The sequence below is a fragment of the Bufo bufo genome, chromosome 6 (genome assembly GCF_905171765.1).
Source record: "Bufo bufo chromosome 6, aBufBuf1.1, whole genome shotgun sequence".
NCBI classification, from domain to species: Eukaryota; Metazoa; Chordata; class Amphibia; order Anura; family Bufonidae; genus Bufo; species Bufo bufo.
This window is the reverse complement of record NC_053394.1, coordinates 304,018,705-304,039,538: the sequence shown is the minus strand read 5'-3', so window position 1 is coordinate 304,039,538 and position 20,834 is coordinate 304,018,705. Positions and strand designations below refer to the sequence as shown.

At 46.9% G+C, this 20,834-nt stretch overlaps 1 long non-coding RNA gene across 1 annotated transcript; it reads right to left on the bottom strand.

The window, feature by feature from the left end:
• Positions 1-5,339: 5,339 nt before the first annotated feature.
• Positions 5,340-15,883, bottom strand: LOC121004718. Its single transcript, XR_005779820.1, has 3 exons — positions 15,871-15,883; positions 12,231-12,236; positions 5,340-5,802 (listed from the first exon to the last, which is right to left on the bottom strand). It is a non-coding gene; the product is annotated as an uncharacterized LOC121004718 (long non-coding RNA).
• Positions 15,884-20,834: the final 4,951 nt, after the last annotated feature.

Here is a 20,834-nt window from a genome sequence, read left to right as displayed (position 1 = left end):
TAATAATCAACATCCAAATAAAAGAAAGTACATATAAAAGTATGTAAAAACACATTCTGGGCTCATACCCACGAATGTAAGGGCGCCGTGCCTGTGCTGCGGACCGCAAATAGCTGTCCGCAATGCACGGACACAGATCATGGGGCAGCTGCATGAGAATCGTGGACCCATTCACTTGAATGGGGTTCGCGATCCGCATCAGACTGCCCACACCGCAAAAAAGTAGCGCATGCTGAAGTGAATGGGTCCATGATGCGGGCTGCACACGACCGTGTGCAGCCCGCATCATGGACCCATTCAGTTCAATGGGTCCAGGATCCGGGATATGAGTGCTACAGTGTGCTTCCGTGGTGCTTCTGGTTGTGCCTCCGCACCGCAAAAAAGTAGTGCATGCGGGCTGCACACAGCCAGTGCCCGTGTATTGCGGACCCGCCGTATGCGGCCTGCAATATGGCAACGGCGGGCACACGGTCGTGTGCATGAGCCTTAATAGTCCTCACTGGTACTGTTGACGCAATATTTTAGGTTTTAAAAATCTGGCTCTCGAAAGAAATTTCAATCGTGGTTTTGGCGATATTTGGCTCAGTTGACAAAAAAGTTTGCCCACCACTGATCTAACCTGTCAGATGAATGTTGTAAATAACAAAAAATAAAAACTGTGCCCAAACAGCTATTTCTTGTTATCTTGCCTCACAAAAAGTGTAATATAGAGCAACCAAAAATCATATGTACCCTAAACTAGTACCAACAAAACTTCCACCCTATCCCGTAGTTTCTAAAATGGGGTCACTTTTTTGGAGTTTCTACTAGGGATCGACCGATATTGATTTTTTAGGGCCGATACCGATAATTTGTGAACTTTCAGGCCGATAGCCGATAATTTATACCGATATTCTGGGAATTTTAATTTTTGAGAAAAAAATAAATTGCTACACAAATCTGCTGAAAATTAATATGTTTATTGTTAATGTGTATTTTTTTGTTTATTGTTAATGTGTATTTTTTTTATAAGTCTTTTTTATTTATACTTAATATTTTTGTGTTGTTTTTTTTTACTAACTTTTAGCCCCCTTAGGGACTAGAACCCTTGTCCTATTCCCCCTGATAGATCTCTATCAGGGTGAATAGGAGCTCACACTGTCCCTGCTGCTCTGTGCTTTGTGCACACAGCAGCATGGAGCTTACCATGGCAGCCAGGGCTTCAATAGCGTCCTGGCTGCCATGGTAACCGATCGGAGCCCCAGGATTACACAGCTGGGGCTCCGATCGGAGGAGCAGGGGAGAGGGGATCCTGTGGCCACTGCCACCAATGATTAATACTGGGGGGCTTGGGGGGGGGGGGGGCGCACTGCGCCACCAATGAAGATAAGTCTCTCATTCATATACAGGAGGCGGGAGCTGGCTGCAGAATCACATAGCCGGCTCCCGACCTCTATGAGCGGTAGCTGCGATCCGCGGCACCTGAGGAGTTAACTACCGCGGATCGCAGCTACTTGTCATAGAGGTCGGGAGCCGGCTATGTGATTCTGCAGCCAGCTCCCGCCTCCTGTATATGAATGAATGAAAGGCTTATCTTCATTGGTGGCGCAGCGGCCACAGCCCCTCCCCTCCTCTTGTCTTCTCTTCTGTCATTGGCGGCAGCGGCAGCAGCAGCACAGGGGGAGGAAACACTGCTTCCTTCTCCCCTGTGCTGCGGAGGGAACACAGAGAGCGCTGAGAGCAGCTCGTTCTGTGTTCCCAATACGTTATCGGTATATCGGCAAAATAGATGCCGATACCGATAACGTTCAAAATCCTCAATATCGGCCGATAATATCGGCCAAACCGATAATCGGTCGATCCCTAGTTTCTACTCTAGGCGTGCAACAGGGGGGCTTCAAATGGGACATGGTGTAAAAAAAAACAGTCCAGCACAATCTGCCTTCCAAAAACCGTATGGCATTCCTTTCCTTCTGCGCCCTGCCGCGTGCCCGTACAGCGGTTTACGACCACATATGAGGTGTTTCTGTAAACTACAGAATCAGGGCCATAAATATTGAGTTTGGTTTGGCTGTTAACCCTTGCTTTGTTACTGGAAAAAATTGATTAAAATGGAAAATTTGCCAATAAATTTAAATTCTGAAATTTTATCTCCATTTGCCAATAACTCTTGTGGAACACCTAAAGGGTTAACGACATTTGTAAAATCCGTTTTGAATACCTTGAGGGGTGTAGTTTCTAAGATGGGGTCACTTTTATGGAGTTTCTACTCTAGGGGTGCATGGGGGGCTTCAAATGGAACATGGTGTAAAAAAAAATAGTCCAGCAAAATCTGCCTTCCAAAAACCATATGGCATTCCTTTCCTTCTGTGCCCTACCGTGTGCCCGTACAGTAGTTTACGACCACATATGAGGCGTTTCTGTAAACTACAGAATCCAGGCAATAAATATTGAGTTTTGTTTGGCTGTTAACCCTTGCTTTGTAAAAGTTAAAAAAAATATTAAATTGGAAAATCTGCCAAAAAAGTGACATTTCGATAATTGTATCTCTATTTTCCATTAATTCTTGTGGAACACCTAAAGGGTTAACGACGTTTGTAAAATCAGTTTTGAATACCTTGAGGGGTGTAGTTTCTAGAATGGGGTCATTTTTTTTTTTTTTAACTCGCTTTAATGAAGAATAGCAAGCAAGAAATATAATAGATCAATCAAAGAGTAATACAGTGAGTTACGCCTCGCACTACATAGAAGAATTCTTCATCATTATGACAAATCATAGTCAAGACATATCAAAAGTGCAACATGTCAATAAACAACCATTTTAGCAGTCTTACATTGTGTTATGACTCCTTTAAACAAGCACCATCCTATATTCCTGAATACCATGTGATGAACTAAACATGGTTGCTAGACCACAGAGTGTAAGTGGGCCGGCGTTGCAGTCAGTGGAGAAGCACACCACGGTCCCCATATCTTTTGGAATTTCTGAGGGCATCCCTTGCGGGAGGAAATGATCCTCTCAAAGGGAATAATATTATTGACCAGGGCTTTCCATTGACCAACCGTAGGGGGCCTGTCCGCCATCCATCTAAGAGCAATAGCTTTCCTGGCTAGAAAAAGGGCCTCACTGATGAAGGTGAGTGTATAGCGTGATCGCGAATCATCTTCGATAATTCCCAGAAGGCAAGCTTTGGGGCAAACCTCTAAAGTATCCGGGATCAAGGAGGAAATTACATCTACTACCTGCCTCCAGTATGGTTGAATGTAGCTACAGTCCCACACTAGGTGCCAAAAATCCGCATTCAACTGTGCACATCTATGACATCCCGTGTGGGACTGCCTACCCATTTTAAAAAGTCTAGTCGGGGTGAGGTAACACCTATGCAATATAAAAAGTTGTATCAGTCTGTTAGTGAGAGATGATGATACAGCTACCGGAGCTTCCAGGGCCTCGCTCCATTCTTCATCCTTTAAAGTAGGTATGTTCCCTCTCCATTTACACTCCGCACCCAATGGAGAAGCTGAGATTTTTAGGTTGAGCAGATGTGTGTATAGGGCAGATATCAGTCCCCTCGGCCCCTGAGTTCTAAAAACCCTGATAAGTGGATACGCAGACACTGGCCCTTTGAGAGCCCGTATCTGAGCCTGGAGGGCATGTCTCAACTGCAAATATGTAAAGAAAAGTGGCCTGAAGATTCCCACTTTGGTCTGCAACTGAGAGAAGGAGAATAGGATGCCATTTTCATAAAGATCTTTCAAATAACATATCCCGTGTCCTTTCCATACCATCTCCCCTTCACAATGCATCAGATGTGGAAATAATGGATTGTTCCACAGTGGAATATCATCCGGTAAATCATTGTATTGTTGCATCTTTGCAGCCCTCCACACCTGATGTGCAAGTCTATGAATCAGTAAAAGCGAGCCTGATATAGATGCCAGACCCTCAAGGACGGGCCATAGAGTGGAAAGTTGCAGGTACTCCTGCAGGTAATATTCGGAATTAGGAAGCACATCCCGGGTCACCCATGGCACCAAATATAGCAACTGACCAGCAAGAAAATACACGAATAGGTCCGGTAGAGCCGCCCCACCTTTGTCCCAGCTCCTCTGTAGGGATTTAATGGCTAATTTCCGCGTGGGATAGGTACACAGGCATGTTCCAGCAGGTATAGAGCTTTGGGTTGGAGTATCATTTTGATTATGTTTATGCAGCCCATGGTGGATAGCGGTAAGGTATTCCAAGATTTAAACTTATCCACAAAGTAAGACATCAAGGGGCTTGTATTTAGTTCATGTGAGATAGCTGGGTCTTTTGTGATAATGACACCTAAGTACTTGAATCTATCTACTACCATCAAATTCTGATACACTGACGGCCAGTCCGAAGCCCATAAAGGCATAATGGCCGACTTTGCCCAATTTATACATAGTCCAGAGAAGGCACCAAACTTCTCAATTAGATCTATTGCTCTAGGTAAGGTATATTCTCATGTATAAAATGAGATCATCAGCATATAGATCCAGCCGATCTTCCATATTTCCCAGGGCTATACCTTTAAAAATATTATCCTGACGGATCCTCAATGCCAGATGTTCAATAGCTACCGCAAACAATAGGGGAGATAGAGGACATCCCTGCCTGGTTCCTCTGTATAGTTTAAATGTTGATGACAGGGATCCATTAATCATAATATTTGCGGATGGGGAGCTATAAAGGATATTGACCCATCTGATAAATGTAGGACCAAAGCCAAAAAGCTTGATGACATGCACCAAATAAGGCCATTCTACTGAGTCTAACGCGGCCAAGGCCCATAATTTCCGGTCCGCACGTCCCAACTGAGCAATAACCTGTGCCCTTCGTATGTTCAGGGGCGGACTGACCATTCGGGCACTTTGGGCCTGAACCGAGGGCCCGTGGCCACTAGGGGGCCCGCCAGGAGGAATCCTCGGTGGGCCCCTAGGATTACAGTGTCACACACTGACACACTTAACTTTAGCAAGAGGATTACTTGATCACCTCGCCACTTCACTTGATATGGCTGCTGCAGGCTGCAGCGCTGCTCAGTGCCTCCGTTCCCCCGCTCGTTGTGCTGTCTGGGTCGTGGATCCGCCTTCCACCATGGTGGGCCCGCCTACTCATAAGTGCTGTGCCTGCCCTTCTCTCTGCTGGATCCCTAGGCACGCACAGGCTGTCAGGAGGGTCCCTCTGAGTCTGCTGGTCTGTATAAAGTCAGGGGTTCCGTGGAGTATATGAGAGCAGGTCTGACCACAAGAGAGTCCCTCCCTCTGCTGCTGCTGCTACTATTACTCTTTTGCTTGGCTTCCGTTTCCTTTATTTTCTTCCCCAGCACCCCTCCTCCTGTTTATTTCACTACAGGAGCTTGCTTCAATCCTCCTGTCTAGTGGGATACACACAGGTAGCTGCTGGCTAGTGGGGCTCTGTCTATGTGTTTGAGGAGACAGTCAGTAATGATCTTCTGATCCTATCATCATCAGATAAGGAGATCCCTAGTATGGACAGAATGCTCCCAGTGCCTGCTATAGACAGATCAATTCACCACCCTCCCATCACATCTCCTGAGAGGTATGCCAGTGTCCACAGATGTCCTCCTGCATGTATCCTGACTTGCCCCTGGATGACTTCTTCCCTCCCACACAATGCCCTTTATGTCTGTGCAGAGTTCTCAGCCCCTGTGTCTCCACCATCCATATGGGATCCCTGCTGTATGATGTCTCTCATTCCCAGTCCCTATTTGTGTTCTCACTACCCCCCAAGCTAGTAGGGTTTGTGGATGTGATTAGACCACTTACCTCTATCTGCAGATCACTGTTTACCCTCCATTTCTATTGATTGCAGATAAAGAGGAAAGTGCTGAGTACAGGCTGCCCTTATGTAAGCAGGCAGCAGCATTCTGGATGATCATGAATTACTGCTCTGTTCTCTGCATTGACATAAAGGAATTGTTGCTGGGCTGCCAGCACTGGAAGGGTTAATCACTGAGGGACACACTGTCACTGTCATCAGGCCATAGGGCTGTCTCTTGTATGATACAGTACATAAGGTTGGATTGTGCAGGGAACCCGCTTACTATCTTGTATACCCTGCACAAATTGCAAACAAAGCTCTGCTACATCTGGGTGTGATTAACAAATACTGCAGTGATGCGCCATAAAAAGCGTCTTTTCAGCCTCTTTGATGAGGCGATGGGAGAGTAGAGACCCTGCTCCCCCCCCTCCTCCTGTCACCCCACTAGTAACCCTGCTTCCCCTCCTGTCATCCCACTAGTGACCTTGCTCCCCCCTGCTTCCCCTCCTCCTGTCACCCCACTAGTGACCCTGCTCCCCCCTGCTTCCCTTCCTGTCACCCCACTAGTGACCCTGCTTCCCCTCCTGTCATCCCACTAGTGACCTTGCTCCCCCCTGCTTCCCCTGCTCCTGTCACCCCACTAGTGACCCTGCTCCCCCCTGCTTCCCTTCCTGTCACCCCACTAGTGACCCTGCTTCCCCCTCCTCCTATCACCCCACTTGTGACCCTGCTCACCCCTCCTCGTCACCCCACCAGTGACACTGTTCCCCCCTCCTCCTGTCATCTCACTAGTGACCCTGCTCCACCCTCCTCCTGTCACCCCACTAGTGACCCTGCTCCCCCCTCCTCCTGTCACCCCACTAGTGACCCTGCTCCCCCCTCCTCCTGTCACCCCACTAGTGACACTGTTCCTCCCTCCTCCTGTCAACCCACTAGTGACCCTGCTTCCCCTCCTTCTATCACCCCACTAGTGACCCTGCTCCCCCCTCCTCCTGTCACCCCACTAGTGACACTGTTCCTCCCTCCTCCTGTCAACCCACTAGTGACACTGCTTCCCCTCCTTCTGTCACCCCACTAGTGACCCTGCTTCCCCTCCTGTCACCCCACTAGTGACCCTGCTTCCCCCTCCTCCTATCACCCCACTAGTGACCCTGCTCACCCCTCCTCGTCACCCCACCAGTGACACTGTTCCCCCCTCCTCCTGTCATCTCACTAGTGACACTGTTCCCCCCTCTTCCTGTCAACCCACTAGTGACCCTGCTTCCCCTCCTTCTATCACCCCACTAGTGACCCTGCTTCCCCTCCTGTCACCCCACTAGTGACCCTGATCGCCCCTTCCTCCTGTCATCTCACTAGTAACCCTGCTCCCCCCCCACTAGTGACCCTGTGTGTTCCTGTACGGAAAGGAGCCTGGCTGGAGTGTGGTGTGGCCTAGCTGTGTGTCTGTCCCTGTGTGTGTGTGTGCGTCTGTCCCTGTGTGTGTGTGTGTGTGTGTGTGTGTGTGTGTCTCCCAGTGTGTATCTGTCCCAGTGTGTTTCCTTGTGTGTGTGTGTGTGTGTGTGTGTGTCTCTCCCTGTGTGTTTGTCTCCATGTGTGTGTGTCACTATCACCATGCCGACAGTGTTCCTTTGTCTTGACACAGCTGCATCAGGACGTTCTGTGCGGGGTAGGAGAAGAAGATGGAAGAGGAGGCAGCACCACCAGCATGGAGTCCGTGGGAGAGACACAGTGAGGCACACTAAGGACGTAGGTAACACTACCACATGATCTACACTAGTGTTATCTGTGGTTTTACACAGGACTGCATGTAACACTACCACATTTTCAGCACTAGTGTTATCTGTGGTTTTACACAGGACTGCAGGTAACACTACCACATTATCAGCATTAGTGTTATCTGTGGTTTTACATGGGACTGCAGGTAACACTACCACATTATCAGGACTAGTGTTATCTGTGGTTTTACATAGGACTGCAGGTAACACTACCACATGATCTACACTAGTGTTATATGTGGTTTTACATAGGACTGCAGGTAACACTACTACATTATCAGGACTAGTGTTATCTGTGGTTTTACATAGGACTGAAGGCAATACTATTACATTTTCTGTACTCAGATAGCCATCACTGTGTTATCTGTGTTGTTACATAGGACTGCAGGGGACATCTACTATATTATCTGTACTCAGAGAGTTATCACTGTTTAAGGGGGCCCACGAGACTTTTTATCGCCTAAGGGCCCACATGAGCCTGGAGCCGGTGTGGCGCGATATGTGGGTGGGGCTGTGTGTGGGTGTGGCTTGAGGGTGGGCAGGGACACAGGGGCCCCATAATCTTCTATTGCCCGGGGGCCCCGTGAGTTGTCAGTCCGCCCGTGCGTATGTTGCTAGAGGTGGATCGGCCAAGGATAAAACCAGACTGGTCTTCGTGTATAATAGATGATATAGCTCTGTTCAGTCTGTTCGCTAATAATTTGGTGAGAATTTTGTAGTCTAGGTTTAACAGCGAGATAGGACGGTATGACCCGCACTCTAAGGCTGGGTTCACACTTGAGCGCATTTTATATGCGCGTTTAACGCGCGTTTTTATTCGCGTTTTTTGCAATAGTAAACGCACGTTTGACGCACGTTTGTGTGATTGACTGCAGTGTCCTATGGCCACAAACGCGCGTCAAAACGCCCCAAAGAAGCTCAAGAACTTGTTTGAGCGTAGGGCGTTTTTCAGCGCGTTCAAACGCGCTGTAAAACGCTCAAGTGAGAACCAGGGCCATAGGGAAGCATTGGTTTTCATGTGTTGAGCGTTTTACAGCGCGTTTGAACGCGCTGTAAAACGCTCAAGTGTGAACCCAGCCTAAGGGATCTTTATCGGGCTTTAACAGGACTACAATGGAGGCTTCATACAGCGACTCCGGAAGTGCATCACTATTCAGGGACGCTTTGTACATACGCAGAAGCTGCGGTGCCAGGATATCCACATATCTAGAATACACCTCTAGTGGTATCCCATTCGGTCCGGGGGCCTTGCCTAAATTTAACCCTGAGATCGCCTCGCTCACTTCCTCTAAAGTAATCTCCCCATCCAACATCTCTCTATCCGTTGCAGACAACTGCGGGTAGGAGACCTCCTGGAGGTAGTCCTCCAGTGCTTGAGTAGAATATTGAGCACGAGAACTGTATAGATCCTGATAGAATTCCCTAAATCGGTCTAATATACCCTCCGGCTCAGATACCACTGCCCCGCCACTGCCTGCTATACGTAGTATCGGTGGAGACATGTTGTTCCTTCTTACTACCTGTGCCAACACTTTGCCTACTCTACTACCTTGTTCATGTAATGTCTGCCTTTCAGCATCCAGTCCCTCCTGTTCTCTTCAGTAGGGCTAGAAACGTATGCAAGTTCTGCATTCCTGCACTGCATGCCCAAATTCTCCTCCTTACAACGAGAAAATTTCTTAATGTAAGAGATGGACGACTTGAGGCCACAGCGCAGGAAGGCCTTCAAAGTCTCCCACAGCAAGACCGGGTCTGTATCAGCTAAGTTAACAGTGATAAATGTATGAAGCTGGTCAGGTATCCTATCATTTAGGGACATTAAAGACAGCTAGAACGGGTGTATGCATTGCTTGGGTATGCGGGCAGCAGTATAGGGGTCAGTGATCGAGGCCATTATAGGTGCGTGGTCAGACGGACCCTGGGATCCATAATGTATCTCCCGCGTTGCCATAAAGGTGCCAGGGGTGCCCAGGAGGTAGTCAATCCTAGATAACGCTCCCCTGGAGGGAGTAAAGCAAGAGAATTCTATTCGATCCGGATACCTTTCCCTCCATATGTCAATCCATCCCAGCTCAGACAGTAGGCGCGCTAGGGCCGTTTTAGTTGATGGCCGCCGGTCAGAACTATTGGACGGTTTGCGGAATCTATCTTTTGAGTCGTCCAGGAGCAGATTAAGATCTCCCATGCCGAGAATCCCGGCTGATGGAAATTGTGCCGCAAACCCCGCCGCTGTCTGAAGCAGTGAGAGACCGGTCGGAGGAGGGTTGTACATGTTCAATATCACATACGGCATTCCATTAATATGAGCATATACAAAAACATATTTCCCCTCTGGGTCAATCTTTGTGTAATGTGGTTCCCACCGAACTGCCCGGTGGATCAGTAATGACACCCCTTTGGAGTAAGAGTTACCATATGCACTCTCCACCCACTGAGCCCAGGGTTTCCTGACTCTCCCTCCCGTCTCCGTGGTAAGGTGTGTTTCCTGCAGCCCTAGAATATGTGGAGCAATGCTACGTATATGTGAAAACACAGCCATTCGTTTCCTGTGCCCACCTAAACCTCTGACATTCCAGGACTTCACTCTAAGATCCGCCATAGTGAACACCAGACATAGAAATAAGGATAAACCCCCAGCTCCTGGGGTCCACTATGGCGAGGACGGTGTACATTGTGTAAAACATTCATTGCTTGACTATTAGACATTTCAGTAATAGCTTGTAACATTAGGCATACTCTAAACCACCCAAACAGTGGGTGAACTATTAGAACATAAACATGTCCAGAATAACACATGGCCATGTGTATGGGGGACCTGCACGGTGTATACAGGTGGAAACCCAGTGCAGGTGGAGTAGCTGGCTCCCCCCATTCGCAGTAATACTTGCCGGTTGCATGGGTGCTTTCAAAGTAGAACTGCATATAATTAACCCTCAGTGTCCCTGAGTCCACATAAAAATGAGGCAATACGTTACCAAACTATAAACCAGGTTAACTCTGAGGAATGGGAAAAAAGGGTGTTCATAGTGCAGTCCTTGCAGGAACCATTTCGTCTCCCTTACGCATATCAATGGAGGCCTCATCTTCAAGCCCGATCATTTGGGAGGAGAACGGCGGTGTCTCCCGGATAACCAGTCCTCCGCTTCAGCGGGGTTGGAGAAAAAAAGCGATTTGTCGCCGTCCACGACCCTTAAACGTGCTGGGTACGCCATCGAATACTTGAAGTTTAGCTCCCGAAGACGCCTTTTGATGGAGACAAAGGTAGCTCGTTTCTTCTGCAGGTCAGCGGAGAAGTCTGGATACAGAGAGATATTCACCGAGCCCAGCGAAATGGTTTGTGCGACTCTAGGCTGCGCCAGGATAAGATCCCTGTCCCGCCAGTTTAGCATGCGGGCTAGCAGGGGTCTTGGAGGGGCACCAGGAGGAAGTGGTCTGGCTGGAACTCAGTGTGCCCTTTCAACTGTGTATGCTGATGAAAAAGCAGCGTTGGGGAACACCTCCTTGAACCATCCTTCCAGAAAAGCCACTGGATCTGGGCCCTCTGCCCGCTCTGGCATGCCGATGATGCGCACATTGTTGCGCCGTGCACGGTTTTCAAGATCGTCACATTTTTGACGGTATAGCTCCACAGTAGCCTCCACGGCGGCGATCCTTGCCGGTAAGGGGTTGGTCAGGTCCGACACTCGAGTCTCGGTAAGCCGAACCCTTTCGCGTAGCTGGTGCACGTCTTGGCGCAATAGGCCCAAGTCCACCCTAACCTCCTCTATCTTCCCTGTCAGGGAGACCTGGCACCCGGTTATGGCTGCCATTAATTGCTGATGTGAGGTTTGCAGGGTAAATGCAGGGTTTGCATCAGAGTGTGGCTGCTGTGACGACTGGCTCCTGGTGCTGGCCACACGTGTCGGTGAAGGAGCCGCGGCGCCATGTTGGGCATCCTGCCTAGCGAACTCTTTAAGACGCTCCGCCGCCATTTGCGCTTTGCTGGGGCTCATGATTCAGGTCTGGCACTTTCTGTAGACCCAGGTGCACTTGTCAGGTCAGGTTTCGGCAAGTGTAAGAGTCAGGATGGCTCAGTATTGCTGGTGGGAGCCGGAGCTGCTCTTAGATGCGTCCAGCCATAACGGCAGTTGTCCACGCCCCCCGAATGGGGTCATTTTTGGGTGGTTTCTATTATGTAATCCTCGCAAAGTGACTTCAGACCTGAACTGGTTCCCAAAAATTGGGTTTTTGAAAATTTCTGAAAAATGTCAAGATTTGCTTCTAAACTTCTAAGCCTTGTAACATCCCCAAAAAATAAAATATCATTCCCAAAATGATCCAAACATGAAGTAGACATATGGGGAATGTAAAGTAATAACTATTTTTGGAGGTATTACTATGTATTATAGAAGTAGAGAAATTGAAACTTGGAAATTTGCAATGTTTTACAAATTTTTGCTAAATTTTGTATTTTTTTTATAAATAAATAAGATTTTTTTTTACTTAATTTTACCAGTGTCATGAAGTACAATATGTGACGAAATAACAATCTCAGAATGGCCTGGATAAGTCAAAGCGTTTTAAAGTTATCACCACTTAAAGTGACACTGGTCAGATTTGCAAAAAATGGCCTGGTCTTTAAAGGGAGTCTGTCACCAGCATTTCACTTTTTTAACCCTTCCCACAGCTCCCTAGCATGCTTACAGTTAATAAAAACGTTACCTCTGGCATCAATCCTGGACTATTGCGCATGCGCTGGCTAACGACGCCGATTTTCGCGTCGTTAGCCGGCGCATGCGCAATAGTTACTGTGATGCCGTACAAGGAATGGGCATCACAGTGCGCATGCGCCGGCCAAACGAATGAGTGTGCCGGCGCGGGATATCGGCAGCATAACAAGTTAGTACAAAGGCGGTCAGAGGGAAAGGATGGGCGGGCAGAGGGTAGGAAGGCGCGGGAGGATGCAATGAGAAGGCTGAGCAAGCAGGGCACCTAAGAGAGTAACGCCGCCCTGGGCACTTGCGAGCCCTCATTTGCATATCTTATAAAGATTGTTTTTGAGGGTTCTATAAGTCCAGGATTGATGCCAGAGGTAACGTTTTTATTAACTGTAAGCATGCTAGGGAGCTGTGGGAAGGGTTAAAAAAGTGAAATGCTGGTGACAGACTCCCTTTAAAGGGAATCTGTCACTAGCAATTTACCATTTTTTTTTTTTCATGAATCCATGTTTAACAGAGTACCTTTTTTCCATCTGTCTCGTTCTTTTGATTGTGAGTCTTGTCATTTCTTCAAAAAATCGATTCTTATGATATGTAAATGACGCTGTAAGGAGCCCAGAGGGGCGTTCTTCTTTCTCCACGGTGCCCAGGAACGCCCCTCTGAAGTGCCGTGCCCGCCTAAATTTGAAAACTAATAACGCCTCCAAGTTCATCTAAATCGCCTCCCAGAGGCGCGGCTAAGTGCTCAACACCCCCCGCCCCCCTCCTCAGCGCCACGCTCTGCGGCAAACACCCCGATCCTCCTCTCGCCGGCATCCCAAATCCCGCGCAGGCGCAGTGCCGTCAGTCATCTTATCATAGCGCAGGCAATCGCCGCCACTGCGCCTGCGCGGGATTTGGGATGCCGGCGAGAGGAGGATCGGGGTGTTTGCCGCAGAGCGCGGCGCTGAGGAGGGGGGGTGTTGAGCACTTAGCCGCGCCTCTGGGAGGCGATTTAGATGAACTTGGAGGCGTTATTAGTTTTCAAATTTAGGCGGGCACGGCACTTCAGAGGGGCGTTCCTGGGCACCGTGGAGAAAGAATAACGCCCCTCTGGGCTCCTTACAGCGTCATTTACATATCATAAGAATCGATTTTTTTGAAGAAATGACAAGACTCACAATCAAAAGAACAAGACAGATGGAAAAAAGGTACTCTGTTAAACATGGATTCATGAAAAAAAAAAATTGGGTAAATTGCTAGTGACAGATTCCCTTTAAGGTGAAATAAGGCTGTGTCCTTAAGGAGTTAAAGGGGTTGGTTGTCTCACTTCAGCAAAAAGCCTTGGTTATGTAGAGGACGTTAATACAAGGCACTTACTAAGGTATTGTGATTGTCCATATTGCTTACTTTGCCGGCTGGATTCATTTTTTCATCATATTATACACTGCTAGTTTCCATGGTTACGACACCCTACAATCCATCAGTGGTGGTTGTGCTTGCACACTACAGGAAAACGCCCCAGTCTATTTGGTGCCTGGGACCGTGGTAGCGCACATGGGTTTGTGCTTTTTCTGATAGTGTGCAAGCTTGACAACTACTGATGGATTGCAGGATGGTCATAACCAGGAAAATGAGCAGTGTACAGTCGTGGCCAAAAGTTTTGAGAATTACATAAATATTGGACATTGGGAAAGTTGCTGCTTAAGTTTTTATAATAGCAATTTGCATTTACTCCAGAATGTTATGAAGAGTGATCAGATGAATTGCATAGTCCTTCTTTGCCATGTAAATTAACTTAATCCCAAAAAAACCTTTCCACTGCATTTCATTGCTGTCATTAAAGGACCTGCTGAGATCATTTCAGTAATCGTCTTGTTAACTCAGGTGAGAATGTTGACGAGCACAAGGCTGGAGATCATTATGTCAGGCTGATTGGGTTAAAATGGCAGACTTGACATGTTAAAAGGAGGGTGATGCTTGAAATCATTGTTCTTCCATTGTTAACCATGGTGACCTGCAAAGAAACGCGTGCAGCCATCATTGCGTTGCATAAAAATGGCTTTACAGGCAAGGATATTGTGGCTACTAAGATTGCACCTCAATCAACAATTTATAGGATCATCAAGAACTTCAAGGAAAGAGGTTAAATTCTTGTTAAGAAGGCTTCAGGGCGTCCAAGAAAGTCCAACAAGTGCCAGGATCGTCTCCTAAAGAGGATTCAGCTGCGGGATCGGAGTGCCACCAGTGCAGAGCTTGCTCAGGAATGGCAGCAGGCAGGTGTGAGCGCATCTGCACGCACAGTGAGGCGAAGACTTTTGGAAGATGGCCTGGTGTCAAGAAGGGCAGCAAAGAAGCCACTTCTCTACAAAAAAAACATCAGGGACAGATTGATCTTCTGCAGAAAGTATGGTGAATGGACTGCTGAGCACTGGGGCAAAGTCATATTCTCAGATGAAGCCTCTCTACGATTGTTTGGGGCATCTGGAAAAAGGCTTGTCCGGAGAAGAAAAGGTGAGCGCTACCATCAGTCCTGTGTCATGCCAACAGTAAAGCATCCTGAGACCATTCATGTGTGGGGTTGCTTCTCATCCAAGGGAGTGGGCTCACTCACAATTTTGCCCCAAAACACAGCCATGAATAAAGAATGCTACCAAAACACCCTCCAACAGCAACTTCTTCCAACAATCCAACAACAGTTTGGTGAAGAACAATGCATTTTCCAGCATGATGGAGCACCGTGCCATAAGGCAAAAGTGATAACTAAGTGGCTCGGGGACCAAAACGTTGACATTTTGGGTCCATGGCCTGGAAACTCCCCAGATCTTAATCCCATTGAGAACTTGTGGTCAATCCTCAAGAGGCGGGTGGACAAACAAAAACCCACTAATTCTGACAAACTCCAAGAAGTGATTATGAAAGAATGGGTTGGTATCAGTCAGGAATTGGCCCAGAAGTTGATTGAGAGCATGCCCAGTCGAATTGCAGAGGTCCTGAAAAAGAAGGGCCAACACTGCAAATACTGACTCTTTGCATAAATGTCCTGTAATTGTCGATAAAAGCGTATGAAGTGCGTGTAATTATATTTCACTACATCACAGAAACAACTGAAACAAAGATCTAAAAGCAGTTTAGCAGCAAACTTTGTGAAAACTAATATTTGTGTCATTCTCAAAACTTTTGGCCACGACTGTATAATGTGATGGAAAAATGAATCCAGCAAGGGAAGCAATATGGATAATAACAATACATTAGTAAGCAGTAAGTGTCTTGTAGTTACTCCCTCTACATAATAAATGCTATTTGCTGAAGTGAGACAGCCGCTTTAAAAGACAGTGTTTTTATGTTTTTTTTTTACCTTTAATATCCTGCATCCTTGTTGAAGACTAAGGCCGCTTTCAGATGAGCGTATTGAAATCCGTCAGTATTCTGGCTCAGGATCCTGATGATAAACAATCAGTATTGTCATCAGGATTTCCATGCATATTTGAAAACAGATCTACACAAAACTCGGACATGCTGCGGATTTCAAATACTGACAGAAATCTTACGCTCATGTGAATAGCTGTATTCATTAAAGGGGTTCTCCGGGAATTAATAAAATGAAAATACTTAAATATAAGGGTACTTTCACACTTGCGGCAAAGGATTCCGGCAGGCAGTCCCGTCGCCGGAACTGCCTGCCGGATCCAGCAATACGGACGCAAAAGAATGCATTTGTGATACAGATCCGGATGCGGAAAAACGGTTCCGGTATTTATTTTTTTCTCATTTTTAAAGGTCTGCGCATGCGCAGACTGCAAAACCGGATTTGTTTTGCCGGATCCGGCATTAATGTATTTCAATGGAAATTAATGCCGGATCCGGCATTCCGGCAAGTGTTCAGGATTTTTGGCCAGAGAGAAAACTGCAGCATGTTGCGGTATTTTCTCCAACCAAAAAACATAAGAGGGACTGAACTGATGCATACTGAACGGAATGCTCTCCATTCAGAATGCATTAGGATAAAACTGATAAATTTTTTTCCGGTATTGAGGGAACTCAATATCGGAAAACAAAAACGCTAGTGTGAAAGTACCCTTACTTTATTATAAATATATTACCAAATACCTTTCATTAGTTATAATGGCTCGTTTTGTCCGGGGAGCAATCATTAGGAGAAATAAAATGGCCGCCATCCTACTAGTCCACACAAAACCTGTCCTAATAACACAGGAGGACAAGGTAAAGGGCTGCGCCATCTTCCTCTCTTACTTGTCAGGAATTAAGATCCTGAATACAGTATAATATGATCTTCAGACGAATCTCTGTAGGAATGCAGTTCATGAGGAGACATGAAGTACAGAGAGGAGGTGGGTTTGTGGCTGATGAGCAGCAGCACTTGTATGCAGTCTCCATTACCACAGCCCCACATTATCTGTCCTGTCTATCCTCTCTATACTTCATGTCTTCTCATGAACTCCATTCCTACAGAGATTCAGCTGAAGATCTTATCATCTGTATTCAGGATCATAATCCCTGACAAGCAAAGCAGAGAGAAGGAGGAGGCAGCTCTTAGGCTCAGTGTTGTAAAGTAACTTGCTGTGTGATTAGGAAAAGTTTTGTGTGTGCTAATAGGAGAGCGGCCATTTTATTTCTCCTAATGATTGCTCCCTATACAAAATGAACTATTATAGCTATTGAAATGTATTTGGGAATATATTTATACTAAAATAAAATTAAAGTATTCCCGGAGAACCCCTTTAACATTAACAGCGGATTCCGGAACATAAAATCCAGACCATATGCATTGCAAATGGCCATGACAGCATTATAGCTGTGTACAACCTTTGCGTCTATGGGACCCACTTACATATACCTCCAATTTCACATAAATGTATAAAGAGTTTTTTTTCTGTCGGATTTCATATGAATCTGATGAAAATAATTTTGCCATTTTCCATCAGAGGCTCATATTACGATTCCATATGGTGACACCTTACCCTGTACAGCAGGCATGCTCAACCTGCGGCCCTCCAGCTGTTGCAAAACTACAACTCCCATCATTCCCGGACAGCCTACAGCTATCAGCCTACAGAAGGGCATGGTGGGAGTTGTAGTTTTACAACAGCTGGAGGGCCGCAGGTTGAGCATCCCTGCTGTACAGGCTGCATGCACTGCCAGGTGCATAAGGATTAGGTGAAGTTCACAATTTAACTATCTGTAAATCCACAAAAAATGGCTGCAAAATAAATTCTGAAAATGTAGGAATTTTCTAATGAGAACCACCTAAGGTAGTAGACAGAAAAATGAATAAACTGTTGTTAACAGAACTGAAATCACTGGGAAATAATAGTGCATTTTGGAGGCCATGTCGTCACAACACCTAGACCCTTCTTGTTTCTACTGAACCAAACTTAGGACATTGTAAATCCACAGAGTGGTCTAAGTTTAATTCATTAGAACCACAAGGTGTCCACGTTTTATAACTGTAATATTGACCCACAAATGTAAAAATTGAAATTTTCGGAAAGTGGTCTTCTGCCAGTAGACATCTGCAGCGGAACCTGATAAAAACAACACCTGTTGGCATGTATTTGCTGCACCTGTAACATTAAAGTGGTTGTTCACCAGGGTGGACTGGTAACTGCTCTACACAGTTTGCCAGTACATGTGCATGAAACACTCCCAGGCAACGTAGAACACAAAACAAAGCTCAACTCCCCATATTTCTGATTATTTTTTATTTTTTTTATTGAGCGGAAGACATTTAAATTTAAAATCTAAAAATAAAGCAATAAAAAGTAGTCACCCTTGGCCTAACCCATTTTATCCAAATTCTATGCCAGAAAAAGTAGAACAAGTGCTTCATAAATATGGCGCTCATTCTGAACTGCATATTTCTCAATGTATTGTGACACAGTGAGGGGTTGTGTCTGGCAAGGCAGATATTTTCCTCCCAGCATGTGCGGCTGGTCTGATTTCCAGCCAGGTGAGGTCAAATACCAGACCAGAGTTTAATTGCCGGTCCGGGTTTTGGCAGCACCTGGCTGTCCTTAAATACGCAGCTAGGCTCAGCAGAGAGATCTCTGTTTTGGGGATCTGAGGCTTTGTGCTGTGCTGGAGAGCTGAGAGCCGAATGCTGGGGAAACAGGCCCCCTAAAGCCTGTTGTGGACTACTGGAGGCAGAACTGCCAGCAAGGTGACTTGTGTTATATGAACTTTCCATTGTGTGTGAATTAACACCAAGACTGCAAAGTTACGTGCGGTTTTGTGCAATTGCTTTAAGTGTAAATAAACACTGACGTTTTGAGTTAAGAACTTGTATTTTGCCTCTGTACTGCGCCCGCTTACCCTATCTACCAGAGTGAAACCCCACAATTGGTGGAGGATGCGTGCAAGAGCAGTGAGGCTGGCGTGAACACCGATATTTTGGGTTTCTGCATTTTTTAATCACGGTTGTATGTCGTACATTAAACTAACTGTATTACAACCAGCGCCCCACGACAAAATGGAGGCTGTTGTGAAGGCCCTCATGGAGGCTAATCTGCAGCAGCAAGAGACAAACCTGCAGCAACACGAGGCTAATAAGCAGCAGCAGGAGACTAACCAGTTGCTGCTACAACACGTGATGGCTTTGCAGACAGCAGGAGCAACCCCGAGCGTCCACAATGCCCGGAAAGCGGTCTGTGCCGCGATTCCTAAGATAACCCCCGCAAACGACATTGAAACCTACCTGGCGATGTACAAGAAAGTGGCCATCAGGGAAAAGCTACCCCGTGACCAGTGGGCTGAGGTCGTCGCTCCATTCCTGGCATCCGATTCTCAGCGGGTGTATTTTGACTTGCCGGACAATCAAGCGGCCGACTACCAAAAAGGAAAGGGTGAGATTTTGGCAAGACTGGGGGGGGGGGGGGTTGGTCCGGCCCAGCGGGTACATCAGTGGGGGTTTAAGCTGGCTGAACCTGCAAGGACCCAGTATTATGACTTAATTATGACTTACTCCACCTCTTGCAAAACTGTCTACAGCCTGATGTGCTGAGTCCCACGGCTATGCTGGATAGACTATTGGCTGATATGTTCTGGAGGGCTCTGCCACCTCCTCTCCAGCATTGGATTGGTCAGGTGTCTCCTTGCAACGCCCTAGAAATGGTGTACCTGGTGAAGCTTTACCAGGCTACTAAGGTTGGGTTCACACTCGTTTTGGCTCAGGATGCGTCCCGGGTGCATTGCGGCAAACCCGCGCGAGTAGGTACGCAATTGCAGTCAGTTTTGACTGTGATTGCATTCCGTTGTTCAGTTTTCATCGCGCGGGTGCAATGTGTTTTGCACGCGCGTGATAAAAAACTGAATGTGGTACCCAGACCCGAACTTCTTCACTGAAGTTCAGGTTTGGGTTCAAGATTGTGTAGATGTACCGTAATTATTTTCCCTTATAACATGGTTATAAGGGAAAATAATAGCATTCTTTAATACAGAATACTTAGTAAAAGGTCAATTGAGGGTTAAAAAAATATATATATAATTAACTCACCTCCTCCAATTGATCACGTAGCTGCCGGTCTCCTGTTCTTTCTTCAGGACCTGTCAAAGGACCTGTGGTGACGTCACTGAGCTTATGGTGATGGACCATGTGATGAGCTCAGTGACGTCACCACAGGTCCTTTAACAGGTCCTGAAGAAAGAACAGGAGACCGCCAGCTACGCGATCAATTGGAGGAGGTGAGTTAATTTTATTTTTTGACCCTCAATTGACCTTCTACTAAGCATTCTGTATTAAAGAATGCTATTATTTTCCCTTATAACCATGTTATAAGGGAAAATAATACAGTGAATAAACTTTCATCTTAGCAACCATGCGTGAAAATCGCACCGCATCCGCACTTGCTTGAGGATGCTTGCGATTTTCACACAGCCCTATTTACTTCTATGGGGCCTGCGTTGCATGAAAAATGCACAATATAGAGCATGCTATGATTTTCACGCAACGCACAAGTGATGCGTGAAAATCACCGTTCATGTGCACAGCCCCATAGAAATGAATGGGTCCGGATTCAGTGTGGGTGCAATGTGTTCACCTCACACATTGCACCCGCGCGGAAATCTCGCCCGTGTGAAAGGGGCCTAAGACTGTTACAGGGGGTTCTTTTGGGAGGGGGGCAGTCAAATCCCGTAAATCTCCATCCCAGACCCGGCGACTTGTACAAACCAAGCCCACCCGGGATGTACCCTCTACGGACCTGGCTCCGATAGTCTGCTGGCGGTGTCCGGAGCCGGGCCATGTAAAAGCTGACTGTCCCCATCAGGTGGAACCCATGGATACTAACTATAGCTACCGTCAGTCGCTATATGCCAGGAAGCTGTGTGGAGCAGGTACCCCAAAAACTCTAAACCACCTGTGCCAGGTGGAGGTATGAGACACTCCAGCGGAGGCTTTGCTGGACTCAGGGAGTCTGGTGTCTCTAGTAAGGGCTCCCCTGGTACAGTCTGCGGAGCATACTGGCGGTAAAGTCGAGGTCCTGTGCATCCATGGAGACTGGATGCCCCAAATTTACACCACAAACTTATAGTAGGGAGAGACTTCCTGGCACTGTGGCCTACTATGAGAGTGAC